Below are 26060 nucleotides of genomic sequence, written 5' to 3' on the forward strand. Positions count from 1 at the left end.
CCCGAGAATGATACACATTAGCAGTGGAGGCAGCATTTTCAAATTCCAGAATTTTAAGTCTCAAAGAATTGGCTCTTGTGCTTACAAGAGTGGGCTAACTAGAATCTCAATACTTTCCCCTCTGCCGTTGTAAAACTTCTGAAATCTCCCTGGTCCCTCAAAAAAAAAAAAATTAATACAAACGCTTTTTTGTGTTTATACAGTTGTTGTTAATGTTTGGTCAGACCACCTGGGTTATGTTGGCCAACGAACAGCAAAGCCAGATTCCTTCTATTGCTTTTCAAGTTCCCCTGGTAAAGGGAATGGAGATGCATTCTGCCTTAAGGTGGAATATGACACAGAAAGTCATGAGTGGCAAGCAGTGGAAGTTATGGGAGAAGAGAGTCCATGTCCTATTTTAAGCTTAGCTTTTGTGATAAGAACAAAATAATTTTTTAAAGATTATAGTGTTTCACTTATTATAAACTCCAAAATAATTTTTAAAAGTAGTTGCAATTCTTCCTAGAGAAGAATTTAAGTATATTCTTTTATTCTCCTTAGAATAATAACTTTTGTATATCTTTCTCTCCACAAGTTAATGGCCTAATTTTCATATCCCTCCACATTCTTTTTTTTTTAAAGATTTTATTTATTCATTTGAGAGAGAGAGTGAGAAAGAGCATGAGAAGGAAAAGTCAAGGGAGAAGCAGACTCCCTGTGGAGCTGGGAGCCCAATGCAGGACTCGATCCCAGGACTCTGGGATCATGACCCAAGGCGAAGGCAGTTGCTTAACCATCTGAGCCACCCAGGTGCCCATCCCTCCACATTCTAACAAGATATACTTGTTAGATATCTATATCTATGTATATAAGATTATATATGTAAACATATGATATATATATATGAGTATATATATGATATATACTCTTAGTCTTGCTAAAAGTAAGTAATATTAGCATCAGGCTAAATTACGAACTGTGATAGCATAGTTCTCTGTGAAAGCCTTTATTTACTCATTTTCCCATGTAGTAATGAAAAACAGTGGAGATAGAAAAAGAAGAAACAGATATATTATAATCATAAAAATAAACATCAATAAAATGTATGAAATGTGATAAGAGTGAACAGAAGAGTAAGATTTAAGACTTACTGGGTAATGCTTAGTATCAGGGAATTGTAGCCAGTCAAAGTTAGGTACACAGCTCTGAAAGTGAGTATTAGCCTGCTATACTCACTGGTCTTCATTCTTTCATTAATCCAAATTAGACCACTCAAAGACTGACTAAGAGCTGACTGCATTCAAAGATATGAAAGACCAGTGCTAGTTATTTTATAATAATAATGGTAATAAAATACATAATAGCTGGTGTTGCCAAGTATTGTGCTGTATTTTTTTTTTAAGATTTATTTACATATTTGAGAGAGAGAACATAAGCATGTGGGGGGCGGGGTGACAAGGGAGTGGCACAGAGGGAGAGAAGTCTTCAGCAGACTCCACACTCAGCATGGAGCCTGGACACTCACTGGATCTCAGAATCCTGAGATCAAGACTTCAGCTGAAACCAAGAGTCCGTCGCCACTCAACTGAGCTGCCCAGCCTTGTGCTGTATGCTTTTTGAGGATTATCTCATTAAATAATAGTCAATTAAAATCAATCTAATGATAGAGCCTGTCCTTTCAAATATGGTATGTACATTCCTGGGCTCATGAACAATTTTTGATAATGATACCATGATTTAATTTATAAAGCTCTTTTACTTTTATTATCTCATTCAATTTTTATAGCTAGTCATAAAGACTATCTCTCCCATCCTTTAATCTTTGACTTGAGAGATTTTAATTTTTGAATTAGTCTAAGGTTGTAACTGGCAGAGGGGAGCTTGAATCCAGATCTTCAAAATTAATCTAAAGCCCATTTTCATTGCATCAGAGCTGTCTTTTCATGTGACTAAAAGTCGGGACACTATTAATTGGTTTAGAATTAGTATAGGTAAAGCTCAAAATGTTTTAAATATATAAATGAATGAGCTAACAAGTCCCAAATAAATAAGATTCCTCTAGTCATTGTTCTTTGTACTTTCTGAATTTTTCTAATATTCATTTGGGTCCCCAGTGAAAAGAGTCAATAGGAAAATGGAGACAATCACGTAGACCAGGAATTGGCAAAATTTTTCTGTAATGAACTGGCTAGTTATTATGTTAGACTTTGTGGAACATCAGGTCTCCAGTCTCATTGCAATTACTTAACTCAGTTGCAGTGTGGAGGCAGCACAGATAATATGTAAGTGAATTGGCATGACTGTATTCCAATAAAACTTTATTTATAAAATCAGGCAGCTAGCTATATTTGACTCTCAGTGCATAGTTTGCCAACTCCTCAGAGATAAGAGGCTGAAAATAATCCTGAGGGGCTGCAGTTGTGGTCCTTAATCACCCATAGCATGTTACTGAGAAATACGACTTTTTTTTTTTTTTAACTTCTGTCATATAAAGACTGAATTCAAATAAAACTTAAATGGCCCGGGCGCCTGGGTGGTTCAGTGGGTTAAGCCGCTGCCTTCGGCTCAGGTCATGATCTCAGGGTCCTGGGATCGAGTCCCGCATCGGGCTCTCTGCTCAGCAGGGAGCCTGCTTCCCTCTCTCTCTCTCTCTCTGCCTGCCTCTCCGTCTACTTGTGATCTCTCTCTGTCAAATAAATAAATAAAATCTTTAAAAAAAAAAAAACTTAAATGGCCCAACTTTTAAAATATAAACTAACAGTTCTGGGGGGAAAATATCTTGCAAATAGAAAGCTAAGTTACTTGGTTTTAAAATTAAACTTCTGCTACAGAATGTCCCCCTAAAAATTAACTAGCACATATTATGTTCATCCTACTTCTCTTTTTTTTCTTTCTCCTGTGATCTAAATTTTTCTAATGCTTATATTTGCTTTGGCTTGTCATGTTCCAGACTGACTTAGTAACCAAACACATTCCCCCTTTCAGTTCTGATCTGGCTCTTCATCAAGACTCTAATGAGCCACTCGCATTATTTTTTAGTAACTGCCCTCAAACTCTCTCCCTGTTTTCAAGTTCTCTCTCCCTGACTCATCATTGGCCACTTAAAGGGAGGATGCCCTGCTCTGCAGCTAGGTGTAAGAAATGCTACCATGCCTCAAGATGCCATATGCTGAGTTGTAGTAGATGATATTGCATTTCTTTCTAATGTGTAATGCATCCAATTTCCTCTATTGGATGGTGAGCTAGTTGAGGGCAGGACCGTTTCTGTCTTTACACATCAGAGCCCAGGATAGCCTTCCTCAATAAATATTTGTTGAATGAATGGTTGGGTTTAATTTAGAGAGACCTTATTAATGAGATTTCTCTGATTATAAGGGAATAAAAACCATGAGATTGTGGATGAGAACAAAAGACAGCCACAGCTAAGAGACAAGATGGATTCCCTCATGTCAAAAGAGTGAAACTAAAATTTTAATCAGGCTGAATGACTGTGAGGAATAAAGCCAGTCAGTGGAATCTGAGGTGAAAAGCTTGCACAAAATTCACCAAAACTTGCAGAAAGAACCCCATAACACAGCTTATCATGCTGTTCAGCAGCTGCCACATCCTGAAATTGCTACCAGAAATAGCGAACTATATCCTGTTTGTCACTCTGCTCCTCAAGTTTGCAGTTTGGGACCTGGGTCTGACCAATCTCAATAAATGGCACAGAACTTGTGGCTTTTGCCCATTTTACCCAGAGCTTAAATCTTCCCCTTAGGAGTGTACTTTCGATTTGTAGCCAAAGATTCAGTCTCCCTAGTCTGCAAGCTGTGGGCCAATAAAGCCATCCCCTGCTTCTGACCATATCCTTGCATTCTAGGAATTTTTGTTGACTTGGAGAATGCTTTTAAAAGAACAGACAAGTATTTTAGTATGTTCTATGTCCTCAGCACAAGAAAATGAATTGGGTCAATCAGTGTAGGCATAATTTTATTAAAGGAGTCATAAGAAACATTGATTTGACTCTGCTCTTAGAAAATAATTTTAATGGAATTAGAGTAGCTAAGCCTACAAAAATGCTGAGAAGAAAGAATAAATATGATGCGTCCCCATGGTTCTTCCAGGATAATGTTTCTAGGGTAAAATAATATGAAACACTAAGCTGCATTTCCAATTGTTGCTAGATAAGAAGTGTTTATTAAATCATTCAACAAATATTTATTAAAAAGTACTATGCTCCAGAGACTGTTTAGGCATTTAAAAAGATAAATAAGGACAATATGTCGTGAAGGGTACCAAAATACATCATCCTAAAATATGCCTGTTTGGCATATGGATTATTTTGAGCTAAAGTCCACTGAGAAGCTGCAGATGCAAGAAAAGCTCTAAAAACAGGGCACAAATTCTCCTTTTGTAAAGGAAATTTACATTAAAAAGAAATTTCCGTTTGTAAAGATGCAGGCCTCTCCCTATACGGGAAGAGGAGGATTCTTTTTTTTTTTTTTTAATTTTATTTTTAATATACATATATTTTTATCCCCAGGGGTACAGGTCTGCGAATCGCCAGGTTTACACACTTCACAGCACTCACCATAGCACATACCCTCCCCAATATCCATAACCCCACCCCCCCTCCCAACCCCCCTTCCCCCATCAACCCTCAGTTTGTTTTGTGAGATTAAGAGTCACTTATGGTTTGTCTCCCTCCCAATCCCATCTTGTTACATTTATGAAGAGGAGGATTCTTAACAACTCTTTATCAATGGAGAAGGCATTGACTGAAATCTACCTAATGAACCTCATTTAAAAATCTTTGTTTACTGTATCTTTTGTGGTCACCTTCCCTTAACACGTCTCCTTAATTCAGAAGCTCCAAAGCCCCTTTCCATTGTTCCAGTAGTATAAGACTGGAGATAAGCCCAAATTTCAACTACTCCTTTGGGTTACTTATCACTCGGTGCTCCCAAGTGTACTTGCGAGACACACATATTAATTAACTTCTGTTTATCTTTCCTTTTCTTACTGTGGTTTTGGCCCGTCTAATTTACAGGCCCACAGCTGGAGAACCTAAAATGCTTTTTCCTTGTATGTCAGATGGTGACAAGCGCTATAAAGAAAAACAAGACTAAAAGTGAAAGGTGGTTTTACAATTTTAAATAAGGCAGTCACAGAAAGCTTCACTGAGAAAGTGTGGTTTCACTTAAAGACTTGAAAGAAGTGAGACAGTGAGCCATGCAGATATCTTTAGGGAAGCGTTCCAGGAGGAGGGAACAAATGCAAAGAGCTTGAGGAGCAGCTTGACTAGGATTTTCAAGAAACAAAAAGGTGTCTAGGGTGGCTGGAACATAGTAAATAAGGAGGTAAAATCACAGGAGATGGACTCAGGGAGGTGATGGGCTCTGTCAGTCTTTGTAAGGCCTAGGACTTTTATTCTCAATCAGAGGAAAACATAGTGGAGAGTTTGGGAAGAGGAGTGACATCTGACAACATACAAGGTCATCAGGAAAGAGTTATGAGGTAAGAGAGTGTATTGGAGTTATGAAAAAGATGAAGGCATGTAATTGTCATACAGCAGAGTAGGAGAGTGAATGAACCAGGATTCCTCATCAGAATCACTGGCTGGCTATGGTGTTAGGACAAATCTGACAAGAGGCTCTTACAATAATCCATTTGAGACATATGGTGGTTAGGACCAGATTGGTAACACTGGAGGTTATGAGAAGTGATTGGATTCTGTATTTTGAAGGTAGAGCCAACAGGACTTGCTTTACATATAAGATATGGAGTGTGAAAGGAAACCAAGATAATATCAAGTTTTTTTTGTGTGTGTGTGTGTGTTCACCTAAACAACTGAAAGAATGAAGTTGCCATTTACAGAAATAGGAAAAAATGTGAAAATTGCTGGTTGTGGGGAGGCAGTATATCAGGAAATCATTGTACATATGTGTTGAGGAGAAAAATTTTCCTACACCCATTTAGGTTCTTTGGCTGGTAAATTGATATAAGGCAGATTAACAGAAGAAAAACAATGTGATTATGTACATACAGGAGCCCCACTGGAATGTGAGACTGAAAGACAAGTTGGTCAGTTGAGGCTTATATGCCACCCTGGGGAATGGGGTAGAGACCCTGGGCTTCAAAGGGAGAAGGGGAATTCACAGGACAATAAGAAGAGCAGATGTTTGGTAATTAAATGTTTGCCCTGCCATAGAGCTAGGTCTTTCAAATAAAAAGTTATCTTTCTTTTTGGGCCAGGGTCCCCTTCTCAATTTTTTCAGTTAGTTAAAGAGGAGGTAAAAGTTCTTTCTGAGTCTTTTGGGCCTTTATTAGCTTCAGCTCAAAGTAATACACATGCCAAAGGGACACATGGTGGGGGAGGGGAGAGCTTGTTCTAAACCCCTTTACATGTTAAGACTGAGACATCAACTAGACATACAGATAGAGATGCTGGACATACAAATTATTAGGGGCAAAAAATGTGATGGAGATATAAGTATTTAAATATAGGTATTTAAAGTTTTGAGATTGGATATAATCAATAAGGGAGAAAAGGACTAGTAGTGGGGAGGAAGAATTTCCTCTTTCCTCAAGGTCCTTCCAGCTGGACTTAAAATCAAATTGACATGAGACAGACTAATAGGAGAAAATAAAATTTAATAGTGTTTGTATGGGGAATTCACACAGACATGAAATTCCAAAGACACAATGTTTATATGAGCTGAGGAGAGGGGTCTGGAGGTAAAAAGGGAAATACTATTAGCAGGAAGGTGAAAAGAGATGTTTAGAAAACAAAGGTGCCCTGTTATGTGGATCAGTTTCTTAGATAAGGAGGAATTTCTGTTAATAACTCTCTTGCTGGAAGAGGAGGCAGTTGAGGGAAAGGTACAGAGCTTTATCGGAATCTGTTGGGTTTGGATTGCTTTTAACTCAAAATAATGTTCATGCCAAAGTGGCCCATCTTGGGATGGCCTGTCCTTGGCCCCTACAGCTAGAAAAGCTAAGATGAAGGAGTAGAAAATCATGACAAATCTCAAACAAAAATGCAAAGGCAAGCCCAATGTGGGCCATAGATAAAGCTGGGTGAGTTTCAAGGACTGCCAGAGCATCCAGGAGGGAAAGAAATTTCACATAAGACATTTTAATTCTTTCCTTCCTCTGCCTAAAGGACCCTTCCTGCTTCTGGGTTAGGGGATCTTACAATTTTTCTTAATACAAAAGAATATAAATATAAAAAAAAAAAGAATATAAATATAATTCAATAACCACGAGTCCTACTCCAGTCACAATGTGCAAAACCATTTGGTTTACTTAATTCATATTGTGCTTTTTGTTTCAACTAAGAGAAAGGGTTTCAAGAAATAACAGTATCTATATGCCTATGTTTCTAAAACCCAGTCCTGAAATATTTGAAAGCTATTGACCAGCTTTTTTCCCCCTTGTATTTCTTTCTTTCTTTCTTTCTTTCTTTCTTTCTTTCTTTCTTTCTTTCTTTCTTTCTTTCTTCCTTCCTTCCTTTCTTTCTCTTCCTTTCTTTCTTTCTTTCTTTCTTTCTTTCTTTCTTTCTTTCTTTCTTTCTTCTTTCTTTCTTTCTTTCTTTCTTTCTTTTTTTAAGATTTTATTTATTTATTTATTTGTCAGGGAGAGAGAGAGAGAGAGAGAGAGAGAGAGTGTACAACCAGGGGAAGCAGGAGGCAGAGGGAGAAGCAGGTTCCCTGCTGAGCAAGGAGCCTGATGCAGAATTTGATCCCAGGACCCTAGGATCATGACCCAAGTCCAACGTAGTCGCTTAACTGACAAGCCACCCAGCCATCCCAAAATTCAGATATTTTTCTACCTTAAAATTCATGATTTAAGTGTTCTAATAAACAACACTATTGATTTTTATTTATTGGTTATTTTCACAAAATGTTATGTCCTGCCTAAATTATGCTTTTGCATATTTTGGTGCTCTAAGAATATTCTGGAAAAATTACACTTTCAACTTCCTCCAATGGTATAGTGAGAGATTTTATAGATGGTATGGGAGGACAGAATGAGGTGTCCCCAAAAATCTTAGGGATAAAAAGACGAAGTTGTCTTCTAAAAAATAAATGTCTTAAATTAGAACACGATGGGAGAAGACAGAATGTCTTCTAGCCACAAATCATCTTCTTGACTAGGGACAACTAATTTGGCTTAATTCAAAGTACAGTTTTCCCTGCTATCCAAAAGTACAGCATTCCCTTAAAATCTTTTATAAGCTGAAATGGTATAGAGCAAAGAAACAATTACTATTAATTTATATGGAAAATTTTTGAGCATTCCCAGACCCCAAAAATACCCTCTCTTAGGCTTTTCCAATACCTTAGGATACATCTTGCTAAGGGATGCACAAAATAAATTGAGATAAAGGACAGATAGTGATAGACACTGTTCCAGTGTTTGGCCACGTGATGCTAAGTGTAGTTCTGGGTAAGAATTTGGGGGTTCCTCTCGCTGCTCTGCTGGGGGTGCATGCTGCCTCTGTCATGGCTCTTGCTGTGACAACAAATGCTGATTGCTATTTTTGTTTTTCACTTTTTTTGTAAAAGCAAAAATCCTCTTCAGATTTTTTTTTTCAATTAGTGAAAACAGGTACTAATGTAGGTCTCCCATAAAAGAGAAGTGCTGTAACACAATTTTTCAAAAAATGGTGAATACCTGTATTTAATATCTAAGTGAAAAAGCATCAGTAGAACATTGAAACCAGCAAAAGAAAATGGAGCAGTGTCCGATTTTAGACAACTTGAGAATTCTAGAGCTGGACTTTGCTGTGAGATTAGTCAAATCCTCCTCAGAAATATCCAAGCCCTTTTGTCTTTTTCCTCACCAAGACAGCCACATTCTGATTTATATTTGTGAAAGTAGGTGCTTTGAGTAGTATAACTGATCATTTTGGTCACTGATAAAAGATGACCAGCCACACTATGAAAGAAGTAATTGCATTCTGGTTTACATGTAAGTCTGAAGTGAGGTTGGGTTAGCATCGGTCCATTGATCAGAGACTGGTCATCAACTGATACCAAAGAGTCTAGCTTTAGAGTGTGAAATGCTAAGGATCAGATGCTAGAGTCTGGTAGTATCACCAGGCTTTCCTCACCCAGAGAGATCTTATAGGCAGTCACCCTCTCCTGATGATTCACCTTCAATGTCTCCCTTTTGGCTTCTCTCTTACATATAACTTCTATCCACAACTTTATGACCACTAGGTTAATTTTTAAGCCACAGAGCATTTTGTGAGAGAAGTAGACCACAATTATTAGTAAACACTCAATACATGTATGTGGATAAGTGAATTGATAATTAATTTTTTGTTGGAAAAAAAAATTAAGAGAAAAGTCACACAGAAAGCCAATCACCAAGGCATGACTCAATGATTTTATATCCATGGCCGTTATCATAGGTTTCCCCACCCCTCTATCAGTAGAATGGCACATCAAAGGTACCTCCTATAAACCCAAACACAATGTATCTGTATTTCATGTTTAATTCATTCAGAGAGACCCCCAAATACACATTTAAACTTAGTTGTTGATTCTGAATCATTTTCTCCCAGTCCTATGCTGCTCAATGATGACTACTTAGAATACTTAATAATGTATAAAGCATTATCTTCTTCTAAGAAATGGAATTAGGTTATCCAGTAATTATTCCTAGGAATTTTCTCATTTTAATGTTTGCTGTTGAATCTAAGAGAGGAAAATAGGTAACATGCTTTTGTTTTGCTTATTTCCAAAATTTACTGACTCTGAAATTTATTAATGAAGGTATGACAGAAGAATAAGATGTATGCCACTAAACCCACAGTTACTATGTCAGCAATCTTTTAATTTCATGAAAGCATAAAAATATAAAATGTCTCTTTCTCTAAGTGCTCTAAAAATTGTGAAGTAGTATATTTAAAGTAAACTTTAGAACACATTTACCATCATGCCTTATAATTTAAATATTTTTCATCCTTATTTTAGAAGCATTCACTTATATTTGGACAGGGATGGAAAATTTGCATTTACAAAATGAAGATAAATCAATACAGAAATGAGTAAGTTTATTTGACAGTAGCAAGATCCAGCCTGTATTTTTGAATGATGGTTTATTCAAAGAAGAGGATGTTTCAACGTAAATGGGACCTTGTCATATTGTTCAGATACACATTAGGTCTGCTCTTTCCTTGTCGTGCCACAGAAATCTAAATATTTGTTCACAAAATGATCTAAAAATTTTCAAGTTGTTTAAGGAGTTGTACATAATTCATATATTCAAGTAATCTTCAAATAGATATTCTCTAAGCCACATGATGTTCAAGAAATATGAGAATATTACATTCTAATTTATTATTTTATTTTTTAAAAGGTTTTATTTATCAGAGAGAGAGAGTATGAGCAGGGGGAGGGGCAGAGGGAGAAGCAGCCTCCATGCTGAGCAAAGAACCCAGTGTGGGTCTCAATCCCAGGACCCTGGGATCGTGACCTGAGCTGAAGGCAGACAACCAACTGAGACACCCAGGTGTCTCTTATTTAATTTTTTAAAATAAAGATTGTCTTTATTATTTTCCAGGGTAAAATGAAAATATATTTTAATTAGATTTCTCTTCATTTCCAACCTCTTTCCTAGATTTTGGATGAGGGTTAAATTAAATTAAATTATGGTGTTTTGGTTTCAAGTGTAATCCTATTTATGAACCATAGACTTAATGATGTGCTTTAATTAAATGATATTTTCTAATTGTTAAGAAAATTTTAAATTGTGTAACAAAATTTTAACACTGAAAAGGACTTTGGATCTATTTTAATTCCATTTATGTAAGAGACAAGGAAACAGAAATCTCGTTTAAGCTTATCAAATTAGTCCATGTCACACTAACTAAAGTTAATAAGAGTTTGAAGATTAAATTTAGATTGTTTGACTCCAAGTATTATTTCATCATAGCATATTTGTAAAAATATACTCTTTAATTTCCAAATATAGGATATTATAAGATATTTAATTTTCCTTACAAATTCTTAACTGTTACCTCAAGGAGTTTCTTTACCATTTCCACCATCAGAAACCATTTAGTGAAGTGTATTTGATGAGTTATTACATTTTCAATATTACAAGGTCTCAGGGACAGGCGGCCTCCAGGTTCTAGGAATCACCACTCAAAATGTCGCTAAGGGTGAGTACTATTCTGTAACAGTGGAATTAACTCATTCAGCCTCAACAGAATGAAATAGATGAGCAACAGAATATTAAACTGATTACTGTGTAGGCTTTGTTACTAGAATTGTTCCAAGCATGGTTAGAACTTGCCCATGGAGCTGAACTGCATGTGTTCTAGCCTGACCTTGGGGATCTTAGGCAAATTATAGAGCATTTTTTTTGTCTCAGTTTCCTCATCTTTAAAATGGGGTTAATAGGAGTAGCTACCTCATATGTATTCCATAAAGGGCTAGAAGTAAATATATGTAAATGACTTAGGCTAATCTATGTATTGGGTATAGTATAAATGTTTAACAAATGTTAGTTATATTAACACTACCATTATTATTATCTAACTTTTTAAGATTTATTTATCAGTTTGAGAGAGAGAGAGAGATTGAGAGAGAGAACATGAACAGGAGGGGCAGAGGGAGAGGGAAAGGGAGAGAGAATCCCAAGCAGACTCCATTCTGAGCATAGAGTCCTACCCGGGATTCTATCTCAAGGCCCTGAGATCATGACCTTAGTTGAAGCCAAAAGTTAGATGTCCAACTGACTCTGCCACCCGGGTGCCTCTATTATCTAACATTTATTGCAAAAATTCATAGGTAAATTCCCTGCTCTCTGTGGAAAATCCACCCCACTCCTAATTATAGAAAAATCATAGCCTTTCAGGCAGGTAGCTTTTCAAAATTAGAGTCTAGAAACTAAAGGTAGTACTAACAAGTTGGGGTCAAATCCCATCTCCACAACTTGTTAGTACTACTTTTAAAAGGCTTTTTAATTTTGTTGAGTTTCCATTTCCCAACAATCATATGTAGATAATAATGGCTAATTTACAGAACTGCCAGGAGGATTACAAGAAATGACACACAAGAGGCAGACCAGCATAGTGACAGAGAGTAAGAACTCTGGAGCCAGACTTGAGTTCAAATCTTGTCTTTCCTATTTACTACCTCTGTGACATTGGTAAATCACCTAAATTGTCTAAGGCTCAGTTTATGTAACCAGAAAGGGTAAATAATAAGAGCTCCTTTCTTACCAAGTTGTTTCAAGGATTAAACCAATGACATGTGTAAAGTGCTTATAATAGTGTGTCTGGCACATACAAGATTCTCTCTCTCCCTTTCCTTCAGCCACACCCATCCACACCCACACTTTTTTTCTCTTTCTTTCACAACTAACTAACTAACTAAATAAACAAAAAATGGAAGTCTGTCTCTTGACTTCAGGACACAAGAACCTACATCACTAATGAACTACCATGTGATAGAAAAGATTGTGGAGGAGGAAAGAGGAAAGGATGCAGATATTTTAGAAAATTAGTTTTCTAAATGGTTCTTACAAAAAATCTCAACACCTTACTTGTGTAAAAACCACTTTTATAAAGACATGGTCATTAGCATTCATTGGGTTGCTAAATAGTATATAGTTAATGGGCTTTGAGATCAGTTAGACCAGGATTGGGATCAGCTCACTATTTTATATATATATAAAATAGTGAGCTAAATAGTGAGCTGATTATCTATATCTATATCTATCTATATCTATATATCAGGAAGTGGTAGCCAATACAATAAGAAATAAAGCTGTCAAGAATATCTGGATAATCTTTCTCCTAGATAAACTACACAGAAATCATATTGAAACACAAAAGGTTGTATGGTGCACTTGGGTTCAGAACCTGGGGAAATATTTGGAAGACTCAAAGTCTTCATGTCCCCATTGGAATGGAAGCTCTATGAAGCCAACAATCTTTTTTTTTTTTTTTTCCCACTGTTGCATTTGCAGAACCTGAACAGAGACCAGAACATAGTAGGTATTCAATGAATCACTTTTTAAAATTATTTCTCTATTTATTCAAATTTATTTACTAAATTTAAATAATTTATTTACATTTATTTTAAAATACTTTTTCAATTCAATAAATCACCTTTTAAAATTATTTATTTATTAAATTTAAATAATATTAAATTTAAATAATTTATTTATTTAAATTTATTTAGAAACACTTTTTTAAATAAAGGTTTTATTTATTTTTCCGAGAGAGAGAGAGAGAGAGAGAGAGAGAGACGATGAGCAGGGGGAGGGGTAGAAGGAGAGGGAGACAGAGCATCCCAAGCATACTCCCCACTGAGTGCAGAGCCCAAAGTAGGGCTGGATCCCAGGACCCCAAGATCATGACCTGAGCCAAAGTCAGACAATTAAATGATTGGGCCACCCAGGTGTCCTTTAATAAATTGCTTTGACTGAATGAATAAATGAATAAAAGAATATGGACAGATTTTATTCTTGGGTCAGTGTAACTTCTTCCCTGGAAAAGGCTTGGATAGGCACTGCCAGTGTCTTTTTACTACAATTTTTCTTGATTCCATTGCTATCCTCATTTTCTTCTGATTGAGATATTCTTCCTTCAAATATTTTAATATATCCAAACTTATTAGTATCTTACTTGCCCTGATATTTATTCAATATATTTAAGAAGAGTACCAAGATCAGTTCTCAGTCACTTGTGTAATTTAACTCTCAGAGCACAAACTTAATTATAAGTTTTTTAGAGGTATGAGGGTAGGAATACTGCCTTTAAACTAATTTGTAAAACATTCTATCTTCAACAAAATGAACTAATTGTTTTTTCTGGTTTTACAGTATTTGTATATCTTTAGTTATGTTTTGAAAAATATCAGTAAGTTTCTAAATGCAAATTCTTTCACATCTTTTTTTCTAAAACTGCCATTTATGAAGTGGGCTACACTTTATCTTGCCCCTTAAAAATATGTAACAAAAGAGGAGTTTTTCATTCTAAGCACGGAAGTTTATGACAAAATTATGTTACAAAAAAACTGATATAAAGGGTGCCTGGGTGGCTCAGTTGGTTAAGCAACTGCCTTCAGCTCAGGTCATGATCCTGGAGTCCCAGGATCAAGTCCCTCACCCGGCTCCCTGCTCAGTGGGGATTCTGCTTCTTCTTCTGACTTCTTCCCTCTCATACTCTCTTTAATAAATAAATAAAATCTTAAAAAAAACTGATATAAAGAAACATCCCAATTAAGCTTTTCCAAGGTCATAATAAATATGTAGCCAGATCATTTTGTTATTAATCTTTAACTTGAAATGTAGTGAGGTTGACTCTGCCAATATCTGAGAGCAAATTAACATGTCCGTAACAATGTGGGGGAAAGAGAACGCTTCATAATTCAGTTATGAGGAGTTAACACGTGGTTAATATGTGGCTGCCAGCAAGGCAATCAAATAGCAGTGTGGTTATTGAAGGGGAAGCCCTGAAGCTTACATAACTGATTTATATTTATAATTCTATATTTAACACTGCTTATGGAAGCATTGAATCAAAGGAAAAACAATGTTATTTAAATTTGAAACTTCATGCCAGTGGCTTTTAGGCATCAAGTTTGGAAAGTACCCAAAAAAGGAAATTTCAGATTCCCAACTCTAGCAAAACTAACTTGGACATGATTTTGTGATGTGTTGTGGAAGGCTGCAAGATTTTTCTTTGTTTTGTTTTGTTTTTTATTAACATATAATGTATTATTTGTTTCAGGGGTACAGGTCTGTGATTCATCAGTCTTACAATTCATAGCACTCACCATAGCACATACCCTCTCCAATGTCCATAACCCAGCCACACTATCACTCCTGCCCCCTTCATTCCAGCAACCCTCAGTTTGTTTCCTCAGATTAGGAGTCTCTTATGATTTGTCTCCCTCTCTGGCTTCATTTTGTTTCATTTTTCCTTCCCTTCCCCTATGATCCTCTGTCTTGTTTCTCAAATTCCATGTTTCAGTGAGATCATATGATAATTGTCTTTCTCTGATTGACTTATTTCACTTAGCATAATACCCTCTAGTTCCATCCACATCTTACAAATGACAAGATTTCGTGGTTTTATGATGGCTGCATAATATTCCATTGGGTATCTATACAACATCTTCTTTATCTATTCATCTGTTGATGGACATCTGGGTTCTTTCCATAGTTTGGTTATTGTGGACATTGTTGCTATAAACATTGAGAACATGCTATAGCAAACATTGAGCATGTGCATGTACCCCTTCAGTACAAACTACATTTGTAACTTTAGGTAAATATCCAGTAGTGCGATTGCTGGGTCATAGGGTAGCTCTATTTTCAACTTTTTGAGGAACCTCCACACTGTTTTCCAGTGTGGTTGCACCAGCTTGCATTCACCAACAGTGTAGGAGGGTTCCCCTTTCTCCACATCCTTGCCAACACCCATCGCCACTTCCTGACTGGTTAATTTTAAGGCTGCTCATGGTTGAAAATGTTCTTCTGTAGACACAATAGACTGCCACAGAATGCTCCATCATGTAATGGAAAGAGGGATTATCTGATGAACATTGAACATTTGTGAAGTGTCAAATAGTCACCAAGATACTGAACCCAGTAATGCCTCCTAGACTGGAATTTAACAACATTCACTAGGAGCCTGTGGAGTGGCACGCAATGTGTTAATTTCTGTGGCATAGAAAAGTGGATCAGACACCAACATTGTCCTCAAGAAGCTTGCTCTCTGGTAAGGTGGATGACATACATGTTCATTAAAGCAACAACCAACTTTCAACACTGGGTCATATGTACAAGGTCACTCGTGACAAAATGTGTGCATTCTAAGTAGAGATATTATTTGGAATGAGGTAGAGTAGAATCAGAAAAGAGTCCATAGAGAGATGGCAAGTTATGAAATGTGGAGTGGACTTGAAAAATATCAAGAAGGGATAGCAGTCTTCAATGGAGTAGTCAACTTATAAGTGGTCAACTTATCAGATACATGGTTTACAAATATTTTATACCAGTCTGTGGCTTAATCGTTTCATCTTTCTTACTAATGTTTTATAGTTTTCAGGATTCATGGCTTCTCCATTTCTTGTCAGATTTATCTATCCCTCAATGTTTCATATTTTCTTTCTTTAGTTGCACTAATCATATTTCAAATGCACAACAGCGTATGTGGTTAGTAGCTGGCTTATCGGACTGTACAAATATTAAGACATTTCTTCATTACAGTCTATTCTGTTACTATCCTGTGTTACTCTAAGGTATACATATTTATATGTACTTTTCTGTGCATGTATTACACACACACACACACACACATCTCACTGAAAAACTATCTCTGACTATTTTGTGGTATTTTTTACATGGCTTTGTAAAAGATATTATATGGAATTAGACATTTTCAAAATAAAACAAAAGCAAACCTATCAGCTTTCCTGTTTTGGATCACTTGGTTATTTTTTAAATAATGCACCTCCTTTGCTTAAGCAGAAAATCAAATTGTTTTAAAAGTTTTAGGGGATTATTTGGTAATTAAACTAAAAGGGATGATCTCTGTTTGTCTTTTATTTTATGTATTCATTTGAGAGACAGAGAGAATGAGCATGCACACAAGAGGGGGAGGGGCAGAGGAAAAGGGAGAACCCGAACGTGGGGTTTTGATCCTAGGACCCCAGGATCACACCCTAAGCTGAAGGCAGACACTTAAGTAACTGAGCCATTCAGGAGCCTTATGTTTTTAAAGCAGCTAACCCAAAGCCATCAGACTGCTAAATAGACTAGGCATAACAAGAAAAGGGATTACTAATGTAGTAAATTTTTATGAGATATTGAGAATACCCACTTAATATTCAGTGCTATTAAAGTTATCATACATAAAAATAACGTATCTTTTTTATAGCAAAAGATACTGTGTACACTTTTGGAATTTCTTACTTGTTCATTCTTTTCCTTATACAACTCCAGTATCTAATACCTTCTTTCTGCTTCCCTTCCCTTCTAGGAAGGGAAGTACCCAGAGATTATCAGGGAATAATTATTATTCCCTGATAATCTCTGGGGACTTTCCCCAGCACCTGCCTATTTATTGACTCTGGTTGAATTTTAACAGGTTGCAGCTAATAAGCAACAAAAATCACTTACCCAGAATTTCCATAAAACCCAAACGTATTTCTTATGCAAAACTACCCAATGTTAATCATTTTTAGTATATGTGCTGCCGAAGCGAGCACTCATTTTTAAGAAATAAATTCAATAAACCACACTAACTGACTACCTTTGTGTTATTTTTGCCCTTTGAACTAAATAGAGTGGACTGAAATTGTGAAAACAGGTTTGATTTTTTTATTTCCTACTAAATCTTTCACATGCACGGTGTAATGGCACTGTCCTTATTCACACAAAGGAATGGATGAATAAAGAAAAGAAGAGCCTGGTCAATCTAGAGCTTCAAACTCCTCCAGAACATTCCCAGGCTCTCATTAAATGTCCACCAGAGACAGAGAATTTGCTGCCTCCTGAGAAAGCCAGTTCACTTTTGCCAGTCTGGCTGCCCTAGGTCGCTCCTGAAATTATTCTCCTTATGCTTTCCAGCTCCAGGGTTCTAGCATAATTCTCTAGGCTCACAATGGACAAACCCAATCCTCCCTGCTCCAATATCCTTCAAATACTTGAAAATAAAGTATGAAATGCTCCCACCCTCTTACACACACACACACACACACACACACACACACACACACACACACACACAGCTGCACATGCACACGCCACTACCAGATCTTTTTTTGTTAAACTTCCAAATTGTTTTCACCCTTTCTTCAAATAAGAGACTCCATTTCTTTCACTATCCTCTGAACACAGGTTTACCGTCGATTTTTAAAACTGTAGGGCACAGTGACAAAACAATTCTGGAAACCATTGATTTGGAGCCGGTGAAGGCAATATTATCTTCCCTTTCATTGTCAACTCTGCTTTTACATTCACTGGTTCTCATTTTGAGATCACAGTAGCCTTTTTGGCCCCCACATTATGGTTCTGACAGATGCTCAAGAGAGAGCTCTGACCCATATTCTCCTGAGATTACCTTCCATTCAGTTCTCTTCAAAAGCACAAGGAAGCCTTACCGACTCACTCAGAGTCCTATCAACTAATACTCCCCAGTCTTTCTTACGAGAATGGTGGTGAAGCCATGCCTCCCTCATCTGCGCTTATTGAACTACAAAATTTAGGGCCATTTAAGAAAACCCGGGTCCAGAAAGAGGAAGGGAACTGCTAATTGCCACACAGCTAGATATCCACAGAGCTGGGGTTAGAAGGTAAAGAATCGGGGTGCCTGGGTGGCTCAGTGGGGTAAAGCCTCTGCCTTCGGCTCAGGTCATGATCTCAGGGTCCTGCGATGGAGTCCTGCATCAGGTTCTCTGCTCAGCAGGGAGTCTGCTTCCTCCTCTCTCTGCTTGCTTCTCTGCCTACTTGTGATCTCTGTCTGTCAAATAAATAAATTAAAAAATCCTTAAAAAAAAAAAAAGAGTAGAGAATCCCTCACTCCTTGTATGGCGTTCTTTCCACATACACCATCTGGCTACAGCCTGAACTGGTGGTAGGCCTACATATCCACACCGAATCATTATTAAAACGACTGAGCTGGATAAAATCAAGACACCTCTTGACAAAATTTTAAGTAGACAATACAATATTGTTAACTCTCAGTACTATGTTGCAAAGCAGATCTCTAGAACTTACTCATCTTGTATAACTGAAACTCTGTACCCATTGAACAGCAACTCCCCATTTTTCTCACCTCCAATCTCCTTACAACCATCATTCTAACTCTCTGCTTCTATGAATTTGACTATTTCAGATTTTTCATATATGAGGTGTCATGTCTTACTTGTCCTTCTGCATCTGGCTTATCTCATTTAGCATGACATCTTCCAGGGTCATCCATGTTATTACCTATGGCAGAATGTTCTCTTTTAAGGCTAAATAATATTCCATTGAATCTGTTGTTGGGCATTAGATTGTTTCCATACATTGACTATTGCAAATAGTTGTGAAATGGACATGACATCTCTTCAAGATCCTGTTTCTAATTCAACCCAGAAGTGGAATTGCTGGATGGTACGGTAGTTCTATTTTTAGTGTTTGAGGAAACTCCAAGCTGTTTTCCACAGCAGTTGCACCATTTTACAATTCTACCACCAATGTATAAAGGTTCTAATTTCTCCATATTCTCACCAAAACTTGTTATCTTTTCCCTTTTTTTAAGAAAAACCAATGAAACTTGCATTTTAAAGTTCTATTATGGGTGCCTGGGTGGCTCAATGAGTTAAGCCTCTGCCTTCGGCTCAGGTCATGAGCCCCACATTGGGCTCTCTGCAGAGCAGAGAGCTTCCCTCCTCTCTCTCTGCCTGCCCCTCTCCCTACTTGTGATCTCTCTTTCTCTGTCAAATAAATAAATAAATAAAATCTTAAAAAAAAACCAACAAACCAAAAACTAAAAGTTCTGCCCTCAGGGAGACTATAGATTAAAAGAAATTTAAGAGACATTAGCCAACCATAAATATGTATCTTATTTGGATCCTGATTCAAATAAACTATAAGAAATTAATAACAATTAAATATATGAATATTGTAACATTGGATTTTTCATGATGTTAAGACATTGCTAGTTTTTGGTGTAATATGCTTTACATTTGGAGTATTTCTAAGTAATTATCATTAAAGATGTGTAAACTGAAATACTGATGAATATATAGGATTTGATTGGAAATAATATAGAAAGTAGGTGGAGATAAAATAAGACTGCCCATGAATTTATAAATAATGAAGCTGGGTCATTACAGCTAAATGGGGATTCCCTCTTTTGTTCTGTTTTTGTAGGTGTTTAAGATTCTCTATTAAAAACTTAAAGTCCTGGTGGTTGAATCTTTTCCAATTTTGTCTTTTTTTATTTGTTTTTTTCTAAATAATAACTTTTTTTTTTTTTTAACAAAGCACAACCTATTTTTTCAGACTCCCTCCCTTAGTAATATGAATCCTGGCTTAACTTCCCAGCGAATTAAGTCCACAGCTTACAACACAAATATTTTGCCTTGGAAAATCCTTAATCAATATTTCCTTGATACACTGCAGAATACAAACATCTGTCCTGATTTTTCTGGTGACTTTCAGAGAACTAGCACCAGGTTGTTACTGTAAAGCTCATTATTCAGATCTTTGTATCCATACTTGCATCTAAAATATTGACTTCTTTTGGTGGGTATACAGAGCTAAAAGAAGTGGGCACCTTTATAAAACATGGAGAAACAGTACTTCTCCTGAAAATTCATCCCATGACATCCTTCTTTGCCTTACCTTTAATTTGCTTGGTGCCCTTGATCACTTTGAGCACTTTCCTTGGGAAAACAGTTTCAACAGTTCCATGGTGAATCAAGACAAAAGTGTAGCCCATTGAGAGGTAGACTCCATAAAAGGCAAGGACCTGGTGGTAGCCACAGCTTTGAATTTTGAAATCAATTCCTACTTTTCTGCCAGCAGCATCTGTCTTTCAGCCCAAGTCAAGTAGTTTTGTAGCCCTTAAAGAATCTGTAGATGATGGACATCCTTCAGAATATCTTTTCAAATGACTTCTCAGTCACTTCAAATATATGTTGGAAGAAGGTGAGCAGTAATCAGAAAGGCTGGAAGTAGAAAAGGAGAGCATTACTAGAACACAATGTTCCCTATTTTGTTTTAAACTAATATGATAGTTTTCAAGGTCATCTTCCAAGATTGCACAAAATTTATTCATGTCCTTTGTTTCTTATCACTGAATATTTCTGAATTTGTAAATGCCCTGTAACTCCAAAGATGTCCATTCACTCATCTCTGACCAAGAATCTTTTGGAGATTGAAGTTAGTTCAGATGATGAAAAGCTATTCAATTATCTCTCAGTATAACTTTGTAAATATTCCTATTGTCACCAAATTCCAAATTGTACACTTTCTTTTTCTTTTCTTTTTTTTTTAAGATTTTATTTATTTATTTGACAAAGAGAGATCACAAATAGGCAGAGAAGCAGGCAGAGAGAGAAGGAGGAAGCAGGCTCCCTGCTGAGCAGAGAGCTCGATGCGGGGCTCGATCCCAGGACCCGGGATCATGACCCAAGTCGAAGGCAGAGGCTTTAACCCACTGAGCCACTCAGGCACCCCACATTTCTTTTTCTTAAACACATACACACATACATACATGCACACACAAAACAAAACTTAAAACAAAAGAAAAAGCTAATATAAAACCAATTGTGAGTTTCAGGTATGTGAGAACTGGTTTTTAAAAATAAAAATATAATCAAGAATTTTTAGCCACTTAGATACTATCATAGGCCAGACACAGGTACTGAAATATACTCTTTCACCTCTAGAAACCAAAGGTTCAAATTTGCATAATCATTAACTTTACCTATTTCTGGTCTTAGCTAGTCCTTTGAATAACCCATTTTGTTTGATGTGGGCTCCAAAATATGTTTGGGCAACAAGTGTGATGAATGTTTACCCTAACACGACACCAAGCTTACCCAGTACAAGCTTTAATAACCTTCAGTGACCTGATTCATTCAAAAGAATGCCTCTTGTTGAGGGTGCTTTAATGTTTCCACCACTATTTGCACTCTCATACTAATTTAAAACCATGTGAGCTTTATATTAAGCATTGAACATGATTTCAAAATAGAGCACAAAGATTTTTTTTTTTTTTGGTCAATTTTAATCTGTACCACATTTTAGTTTGTTGTGGACGTCTTTGAAATTAGTGATCTATTTTTCTGTGTACCCTATGCCCTTGGTGAAGTTTGTCCTTACAAACTGTTTATTGTGCCCTGCGTGGCTCTGATTTTGAAATTCCAACTTTGAAAGCTTTCTTTATTCAGATTCCATGATGCTAATCTGGTGGTCATTAGGAGCAAATTTTATTTCTCCTCCTGTGAGGTCGTGGAAGAGAAGACATGGAAATACATTCCTTTCTCAAGAGCTTATCCAGATTGGGTGGCTTTGGAGTAGTCAGGACAAAACAAAATCAGGAACAACCTTATCTCCTACTTTGTTTTTATTCCTCCATGGCACTGCTCGTTTTATCCCAGATTGATGCCTCAGGAATGTTATGCAGTCGATGTAACATGAATCAGCTTGAAGAAACTGATTACCTACCACCCAATTTTATAATCAAGCCGGCAGTGTAATGTGGGGTATGTGATGACAGGGGCCAAGACTCATCCAGACTTCCAGACTCCAGTGTTGCCATAAGCATGAAGTCCTCTGTGTCCATCCACCTGATAGTAAGAAAACCAGGGAACCCTCAAGGGGGTCCCGGAAAGAGTTCACTGTGGGCCTCGTTGACTCACATAGTCACAGCAATACCACTTCGTAGACGTCTACTGATAACGCCATTTTAAGTCTTAAGTAATAAGCACTTGGTGCTCCATAACATGCACAGTTTTACAGCTGAGAAGATGTTCAAGCTCATCCTAACAAATTGCAGACAAGGCAGTAAGTTATTCCTTCTTATTATGCAACTAAAATATTCATACGGCTAAAAATTTTTAAACTTAAAACAATATATAATGAAAAATGAGTCTCCTTGTACTTATTTTGAAATTTCCTATGTAATAAGCATAGATAGAGTAGATAGAGCCTCATCTGTAAATATATATAATAAAGCTTATTCATACAAAGGGATATTCCAAAATAATTAAAAAGAATAAAGCTGATCTCTAGATGCTGACATGTAAATTGTATCTAAAAAATATAGTATAATCTATAAATGCTTTTTTCACCTTTTTACAAATTCCTACGTATAAATATACTCTATTTTTAAAGGTTTTTTTTGTTTTTTTTGTTTTTTTTTTTAGTTATTTAAGAGAGAGAGTGTGTGCAAGCACCAGGGGGAGGGACAGATAGAGAAAGAGGGCAAGTCCCAAGCAGACTCTTGCTGGGTGCAGAGCCCCACATAGGGCTGTATCTCAAGACCTCGAGCTCACAACCCTGAGCCAAAACCAGCTTGGACGCCTAACTGACTGCACCTCCCAGAAGCCACTCTAATTTACTTAACCAATTTTATTTTGATGAGCATTCAGGTCTTCCCAATATTCCACAGTTGACATTCTTATACAGTATCTTCGTAGTATGCCCATAGATTATTGGTTCCTGGAAGCTGAATTACTGTATCTAAGAGCAGAGAATTTTGATAGATGGGCCAATATGCTCTCCAAAGAGATCCTATGAATAGTGTATGACTAGATCTGATTCTGGACATCTTGCTGGCAACTGGTATTATCAAATGTTTTCATTCTTTACAGAAATACATTATTTACTAGTAATTTTTTAATGAATGTGTTCAAAAAACATTTAATATATTTATACACCATTTGTATTTGTTTGGTGTGAACTCACCTTTTGCCTATTTATCCATCTGGTTGTTTATTTTTATTGATCGATTTATAAAGCACTGTACTTTTCGTATGTTAAGGAAATTTGCTGCAGTTAAGGAAACTAATCCTCGGGGTGCCTGGGTGGCTCAGTTGGTTAAGCAACTGCCTTTGGCTCAGGTCATGATCCTGGAGTACCAGGATCGAGTCCCACATCGAGCTCCCAGCTCCATGGGGCGTCTGCTTCTCCCTCTGATCTTCTCCTCTCTCAAGCTTTCTCTCACTGTCTCTTTCTCAAATAAATAAAATCTTAAAAAAAAAAGAAACTAATACTCAATGATTCTTCCCCTTTTTGGTTATACTTAGTTTATGACTTTTTTTTTTTCCTTAAGGGTCAAGCAGAAAATTTTAATTATCAGGTGGTCAAATTTGTCTATCTTATCTTCTCGGGAGATAAGTTTTTGTTTTTGTTTCTTACCCAGAAAGGCCTTCTCCAATCCAGCATTATGAAAATATTTGTCTGTTTTAATAATTTTACAACTTAGTGTTTTTTCTTTAATATTTGAGTCATCTGGAAAATGTTATATGTAAGGAGTTAGGTCAGTTTTGTTTTTTCTAAGTGCCTAGGCTTTTGTTCCCACAACTTTTATTGACTATTTTATCTGTACAGCATTGACATGGGGTTCCATCCTTATAACAAATTCCAAAATGAATTTGTCTTCATTCCTGAACTTTCTATTTTATTCCATTGATCACATTAATTTTCATGAACTTGAATAAGACATTTTCTAATGAACACTTGAATGCCCTTATATCTCTGGCTGTTTCATTTATCTGTTGCTATCTAACAAGTCATTTCAAAGCTTAATGGCTTAACACAATAATTTATTGTTTATCATGATTCTGTGGGTTGGCAATTTGGGGGTCTTTACTGGGATCAGTTCTGTGGCTGCAGTCATCTGACAGCTCAACAGGGAGTGGAGGTTCCAGAAGGATGCACTCACACAGCTTGGCAAATGGTGCTGGCTGACTGCTAAAAAAATCATGGTTCATTCTCCTCTAGTGGCTTTTCATTCCCCTAAAGGTTATCCTGGGTTTCTTCACATCCCAGTAGTCTCAGAGTTCCAAGAAGGCAAGCCACAAAGCACGAGCCTTTACCAGGTTTCTGTCCCCCCACACCCTCCACCACACACATTTACTAATGTTCCAGTGATCAGAACATGTCACATGGCCTAACTCAAAGGCCATGTTTGCTGGGACTTAGGCTCCTCCACTGATGGGAGAAGTGGCTGAGAATCTGTGAACTTTTAATCATAACACTGGCTATTAACTCAATTTCATTTCATTTTTTAAAAATTTATTTATTGAGTCCCGCGAATCTCGCGCGCACTGAAGATGGCGGCCGCATTGGGAAGATTTCTCCGGGCTTCGATTGCCCGACATGTGAGTGCTATTCCTTGGGGCATCTCTGCCTCTGCAGCCCTCAGACCTGCTGCTTCCCGAAGAACATGACTGACAAATGTATTGTGGTCTGGTTCTGGTCAAGCAAAATTCACTTTTAGCACCAGTTCCTCATGCCACGCTCCTGCCGTCCGTCACCCAGCACGCGCCCTATTTTAAGGGCACCGCCGTTGTCAATGGAGAGTTCAAAGACCTAACCCTCGATGACTTTAAGGGGAAATATTTGGTGCTTTTCTTCTATCCTTTGGACTTCACCTTTGTGTGTCCTACAGAAATTGTTGCTTTTAGCGACAAAGCCAATGAATTTCACGACGTGAACTGTGAAGTTGTTGCAGTTTCAGTGGATTCCCACTTTACCCATCTCGCCTGGGTCAACACACCAAGGAAGAATGGCAGCTTGGGCCACATGAACATCGCACTCTTGTCAGATCTGAATAAACAGATTTCCAGAGACTATGGCGTGCTGTTGGAAGGCCCCGGAATTGCTCTGAGAGGCCTCTTCATCATTGACCCCAATGGCCTCATCAAGCATTTGAGTGTCAATGATCTCCCCGTGGGCCGAAGTGTGAAGAGACCCTCCGCCTGGTGAAGACATTCCAGTTTGTGGAAACCCATGGAGAAGTCTGCCCAGCAAACTGGACCCCGGATTCTCCTACGATCAAGCCACATCCAACTGCTTCCAAAGAATACTTTGAGAAGGTGAATCAGTAGATCATCCCGTGTGAACCCACTTCTTCTCACGTCAGGAGAGAGCCACAGCTGGAACTCACTTTGAGCATTTCAAAGATGATTATTTATAGAAGACAAAACACCAATTATGCTTGTACTCATAAGTAATACTCTAAATGTTTTGTTTTTGTAACATTGGCAGAGGCTTTTAAATGTCCTCACACACATAAAGCGTCCTTTATTGGTAACCTCTCGATGGCTGACTAGTTTATAGGATGGTGGTTCACCTGTTCCTTGGATTGTGTCTTCAGTGGAAAGAGGAAACATTCTTTGTTGGTCTTACTTGAACCTTTATATACACCAGAATAGTACAACACACACCGAAGCTTCTGATCAAGGGTCCTGAAATTTCATCTTGAATTTTTTTGTACTAAACTGAATTTTCTTTTCAGGTGACAAAGATTATACATAGTTTCAAGGTGTTAACATCAGTGGTCTAATTTAACTCTTGCAATGGATGTATGTGTACTTGAGAAAAATGTGAATCATGGTTTT

At 37.1% G+C, this 26060-nt stretch overlaps 1 pseudogene; it reads left to right on the plus strand.

Moving 5' to 3' along the window:
- Window positions 1-4993: 4993 nt before the first annotated feature.
- LOC125107770 (thioredoxin-dependent peroxide reductase, mitochondrial-like) lies at window positions 4994-26060 on the plus strand (annotated as a pseudogene).

The sequence above is a fragment of the Lutra lutra genome, chromosome 8, assembly GCF_902655055.1.
Source record: "Lutra lutra chromosome 8, mLutLut1.2, whole genome shotgun sequence".
Lineage (NCBI taxonomy): Eukaryota > Metazoa > Chordata > Mammalia > Carnivora > Mustelidae > Lutra > Lutra lutra.